Here is a 6654-nt window from a genome sequence, read left to right on the forward strand (position 1 = left end):
CTGCCATACAGTAGGTTACTAACAAGATTACTTATATAATACAGTGATAAAATACATGTTTAGTATGCTTACTTATATAAAACAGTAGTATTCAACTTACCTTGTGTTTTCACTCTCACTTAAGTCCCTCTCCCTTTGCCATCAATCCAAAATCAGCTGAGCTGCAACATTATACAGGCAGGTAATAATCAACATAATCACAAGGACACAATATGGCTCTGCTAAAAACACTCACTCTTACACGCACCAACGTTATATTTATCTAATATTTAACTCCCTCCACCCCCGCATACAATCCCGTTTACAAGCCCCTCTTCTCTAATTCAACAACGTTGGACCAAATGACATTAAGAGAACGGAATTTACAATTAAAAGGTTGTTCAACGTCTGTTGCTAACTTGCTTCGGTATCCTAGCTTGATCTGTTACCTGTAAACGTTCCCTAAATCTACTGATTTAGGGATAATCCACTGACATCCTTTAATACACATGTTAATTTGAATCAGATGTACTGATAATATCCGCAATATAAATCTTTAAACTTCTTCTTACCTTTAAAAGTCCGTCACGAACGGTTATTATGCTGCAACTCTACCGCTCTGCTAGCCTTGGCGCTAACTTCCGGGGAACGAATGAGAGGCTCCACGATCCGCCATTGCTGTAAAAAAGTGGTCCATTGGAGTGAACGGAGATGTCATAACTCTTCTATTATACGGCTCTGGAGCGGGTCACAGGGGGTATTGGTCTTCCTAATTGAACTTGCGCTAAGCTTCATTTGTCACACGTGCAGAGTTCAGGAAGAAATCCTGAACAGTCTGTGTGATACCTTGTAGGAATGTTGGCTTTTTAGTTGGCTGTTCCTTTCCTCTCATTAGCTTGTAAGTTAGCCCAAACTGCTGGATTTGGTAAAGAAGACGGTACTTTTTTAGGATCTTGCCTGATGACACACTTAGGCCCATTCCCAAACCGCCCCCACACCTTACCCCTCCGTTTGCGCGTTCACGCGGAGGGTCCGCCATATTGAGGGCTGTTCCAAAGCAACGAGTGTGGAGGGGGAGTGGGCTATCAAGCCCTCAAACAGCGAGTCTGCAGCGGTGCTGACTTGAGACCGGTCTCTACCTGACCGGAGTTACGCTGTGTGTGTGTCCGTCAGGAAACACGCTATTTACAAGTAGTTCCAGCAAACATCCACTGATAAATTGCGATGTTAACAACCTCATGATAACCTCATATGTTTTTAACTTAGGATCATACCTGTGTTTAGTCTAGAAAAAGGTAAATGTGTGCATTTTATTATAAAGTTGTGTATATTTACAGAACGTTGCAAAAACTAAGAAGCTTATAAACATCAGGTTTAAAACTAAAAGAGCTTTGAAACACAATGAAAGATGTTTGGAGTTTTATTTGAGTTATTCATTTAAACTTTTTGTCTAAGAGATGCTGATTTGAAACCGTTGTTACATACAGTTACGGCATTTCCTGTTTCTGCCGGAGAGAGGGGAGGCCGTCCCAAAGCTTGCTGCTGTATTTACTCCCTCCATCTGACAGGAGGGAGCCTCGTTGAGCTGCGAGTGTGGCTACAGACGGAGTTCACTCCGTCACGGAGGGGTAGGGTCGAGGGAGTGGTTTGGGATTGGGCCTTAGTGCTGGTTTCTGGCGCCGTGGCCCAGGATGTTTTTCTTCAGCTCTATTCTGATGATGTTGTGGAATAGAAGAGCTTTTTTGATCTTTGGATTCCTTATGTTGCTTCCTGATAGCATCTTCTTTGTTTCTGTCCCTGAAGAGTCCAGTGGTGTTTTAACTGTAGCCTTTTTTGTGCGCAATATTGTTTTTATTAGTTTGTTTCGTTGCTTTGTTACATTCTTAAGCTTCTCTTTCAACATTTGTATTTCTCTTGAATGCCTTTTTCGTGTTTTACTTCTTTCCCTTTCCTGTCTGCGAGACTCTCTGGCATTGTATTCTAGAATATCTTGATCTTGCGGACTATCTGGGGGGGTGTCTGCCTCCTGCACTGCACCTTCGCAGGACCTTTTCTGTCTGGACCTTTTCTGTGCCTCTCTCCAATACTTTCTCAGATTCCTCTGTGCCCTGTCTCCCATCTTGTCTATCTGTATTACTTGTTTGTCTTGAACTCTCCTCTTCCACCTCTGTCTGTCCTCTACTTGCATGGCATATTTCTTCTCTGGGTCACTGTTTAATTTTTCTCTTCTCTTTCGTTGGTACTCTCTATTTCTTCTCCTTCGCTCTTCAACTGACAATTTCTCTCTAGCCATGTTTTCCTTTAATACAAAAGACATATTATTATGGAATCAGATGTCCATTTACTTAAGATGACTGATTGATTGATTTATTGATTGATGTCAAATCTTAAAGGTGCAGTGTGTGTTCCTACAACCAGATGTTGAAAACATACACTGGCTTGTGCAGACAAAATCAATGTCCAGTGGAAGTAGTGGGAGATAAGACACAGCCATTACAACATTATATTCCTTTACTATGTTCGAAAATAGTATAATATTGGCACATTGGTGGATTTGTCAACTCCGTCAGCTTACATGTCAACTCCGTCAGACATAAAACCTGATGGAGTTGACTCTGACGGAGTTGACAAAATGGCATGTTTTTTCCCTCTGCAGAAAAAAACACTGCAGCTAGCTAGCTAGTTTTTTGGCTATTGCTAGCTGTCTCCATAATCTCAATAAAATACTTTCATTGAATCCAATATGGTTTATTAAAAGGTATCATAACAGAGAGATGATGTTGACATGCTCCAGCTGTGACCATAGGAAAATTGACATTGTTCATCTAAAATATCAAAAAATGTCAAACATACCAGACAATGTGTGTGGTATTGATGTATTCACCACAGCCAGGGGAATGAAAAGGGACCCTCAGGGATATAGCTGACCATGCTATTGCCTGATTTAATGAGGTTTATGACAAAATCTGACGGAGTTGACGGACACAGAGGACACAACTTTGATATGCAGATTTCTATGGAAAATATGTTTAGATGTTCATGGCATGCATTGTTTTATACATTCATAACCCTTATGTTTGATTTGATATAAATGTTTTCACAATTGCAGAGGTTTTTAAAGATTTTGGGCGTTGGTGAATATTGTGACCTCTTGCTGAGGACAAGAGAAATAACATGGGCCGTCTAACTACTGGTCATACATTTAAACAAATATCCCTCAAAAAAGTAATTATCTATGCTAAAACAGAACATCAGTATTCACAATTCCTTTAGATCTAACTTTGAGAGTATGTCAATCATTATTAATTTATTTATTTTAGATATAAATAAGACTTGTCTATGTGGGACATGTTTTGAAAATGATAGTATTTGTTGTTAAAAAACAGAAACAAAGTACTATAATATAAAGAACGTAGATATAGAATAGAGGAAATAAAATACAAAACATATTGTAACAAATATATAACTATGTACATTTTAACCTTTATTTAGAATAAGAGGGTTGTGCAGGTTTGTGCAATATGTTGTTCATGAGTACTACCGCCTTAGGAGTAAAATGGTTTGCCTTTTAATAAACGATTTGGCTCTACTGTACATATTCTAGTGTCAGTGATTTTCTTAGATCGATTAACAAATAATTCATAATAACAATATTCAAAATAAAATAAATACTTTTCTTTAGCCTCAAAATCCAAGTAGAGATGTATCATTAAAATAGCTTCATGAACACACAGGAAAGCTCCAGACATCAGCGGAGTCACAGCTCCTCCCAGTGGAGAGATGGAGTAATAGCAAAGTTCCTGAACACTCTGGAGCTCCTCCTGCTGGATATAAAAACTGGGACAGTCCCACTGCAGCGACAGAAAGAAATACAGAGGAGAAGACACATTACAAGACTAAACACACAACATTACATTCTTGTGACAGGCCTGAGTGTCTTTTACAAGGTGCTCTGATAGAAGAAGTCTATATTAAAAGAAGAATGTGCACAGATCACATACATACAAATATGTACACTGAAACGTTTTTTGTTTCTTTTGGGACATTGCAAACTCTGTGAAGGTTTTCCCCAACTCAGAAAATTGCACAGGTATGTGAGGCTTAATACAAGTCAAATGAGAAACAATATCAGCTGATCAAAGTATATGAGTTACATTAAACCTTTGTAATGAGTTGTGATTTATTCTGTGTTTCTGTTTAACTGACATGTGATTGACAGTCCTCCTGATTGGCAGCAGATGCAGCTCATTAACTGAGATTGCTCTCAGCTGTGTTAGAGCAGCTTTTAAACTGTCATATTCCATATTCTGCACACTTACATTAGGGTGGTCCTTAAAATTGAAAGTCGGAAAGTCTAAGCTCCAACCCCCAGAATTAATTCTATTAGTCAAGAAAACTCTCCAGGTGAATTTTTTTCCTCAATCTGACATTTACCCCTCCCTCGTCAACCTTGAAGTTTAGCTTCAATTTCAGCACCGTGGCTGCTGGTGTGGCAGCACGTCGATGAGGGAGGTTTAAATGTTGTCAGATTGAGGAAAAAATTTGAGGCAAGAAATTGACAATGGAGTAACATCTTGATTATAATGATAATCTCCACTTCCTAACTTCTGCCTTAAAACACATTCACCTGTACACAGCTGCCTTGTGGGGAGAATATAAATTCACTATCATGAGGCGTGTTTTCACTGCATGGTACTGAACTTGACTCACCCACACTGACTCATACAATTAGTTTATCTGCGAACATTTTTGAAATGTAAATCTTTGGTTTGATTCCATAACATGGCAAAAAGTCTATCACAGTCCGCTGGCAATATTCCATTCCAACTTGCTTTTAGCAACACTGTATATGCAATGAAATGACTGAGCAGAAATGATTTGCACATGGTCGACAAGTAGTTACACTGTATTTGAAACACTGTTAGACTAATTTCCGCCACAAGATGTCAGGAGTTCTCAGGTCAACTTTAACAATGTCCCAACCGCACTCAGCTTAACAGTCTGAAGTCTTTCATTTCCAGCTGTTTGGTGTAAATGTCATCTGGATACTGAGCCATGTAGAAGAATCAAAGGCTCAACTAGCAGCTGAAAGCCCCGAAACCCTCAGTGTCATTGGTGGGAATGTACGAACACTTGAAAAACTGTGTACTTTCTGTTGTTACAAACAGGGTATAAACTTGACCCTGTCGAAATGATCTGTTGATGTTAAGCTCTCTGACCTGATGTTATAACCTGCATTTATTTCCTTTCTTCCAACCACATTCCCACTTCTTCAAACCTGTTCATGGCCATGTTCTACCTTTCCTCCAAACTCTTGACTCCGCCTCCATTCCCTTCCCCCCTTTCCTCCCCACCTGCTTCAAATTGTCCCCAATCAGTCATTGGTTTCAATGTCCACTCTGTTTGTCTAGCCATTACCTGCAAGTGAACTGATGTATCCTATAAATCATTCCACACAACCACTTGTTGTATCTTCTGTGCTTCAGAAAATAGAGGATACCTTTGTCCCTCCATTGTAAATGTTGGAAAACATCTTGAAACTGCTAACAAAGTGGAACGTCACAGTTCAACGCCAATAATAAGTAAACATAAGAATAGGTTATACATAATGATGTTTTATGTCACATCGCTACAGTGTGTGCTACAATGTTAACATTTCAAAGTTTGCATGAACATTTGTCAAAATCTTCAGGCTACAAATGGCTCAAATTAAACAGTCTGATCAGCAAAAGTGGCTCATTAGTTGAATAGAGTCTATATAAATCTAAATCAACCCTCTTGGTATCCCAATCATTCTCCATCGCCAATTAGAAAAAACCTTCATAAACAATATTAGCTAACACTGTACAATGAAACATTATTAATGAACTCTCCCCCCCCCCCCTTATGTTGTTTACAAGTGAATGTCAACTATTACCACGGGTGCTTGGGCTCTCCCTGGCTCCCGTCTGGCTGTCAGGGCTTTTCTTTCCCAAGAATAGACGGATTGTCCCGTAAACGTGGCAGCACAGGGGCGGAGGAGGGAGAAAAACGACTTTAGGGAACTACTCCGCTTTTGTTTTATTTTCTATGTAAAGTGCTGACTGAATGCTTATTCCCTAGATCTTTAAATATCAGCTGTTGCCCTCCTGTCCTCGTTTCATCCCTCCATATCTTGCAGTTTGCCTATAAATACTTTGATCTCCCATCATCTGCTTTAATATGGCCTCCTCTTTCTTCACCTCCCTCATCCCATCATATTCTCCTTTCTCCTCCTCACTGTGTATGTGTAAGGTTGGGTGTTACCGTGACGTCGTCTTTACTCACTATCCCTTTGCTTTCATCTCTTCACTTCTCCTGCAAGATGCGGAGCTCCAGCAACACATGGGAACATTTACTGTTTTATTTCCTCTTTCCTCCAGGCCCATTTTCCTTTGCATCCCATCCCCCTATCAACCATCTCCTTCTATATTCAAATCTTTCTCTTCACCTCCCTTCCTCTCTTTCCCTTCCACTCGTTTCCCCGTCGTCTCAGACACTTTAAATGACTTTTAATCAACAGGGTGTGTTTGAAGCTGAAGGCTATTACTGCCTCAACAAAAGCCCATGAGTCAGTCTTGTGTGTATGCGTGGCTGTCTGTGTCTGTTTATGTTCAAAGTGATGTTGGACAAATGCAATATGGGGCCTTATCGAGA

Source organism: Gymnodraco acuticeps, unplaced genomic scaffold (assembly GCF_902827175.1).
Source record: "Gymnodraco acuticeps unplaced genomic scaffold, fGymAcu1.1, whole genome shotgun sequence".
Classification (NCBI taxonomy): domain Eukaryota; kingdom Metazoa; phylum Chordata; class Actinopteri; order Perciformes; family Bathydraconidae; genus Gymnodraco; species Gymnodraco acuticeps.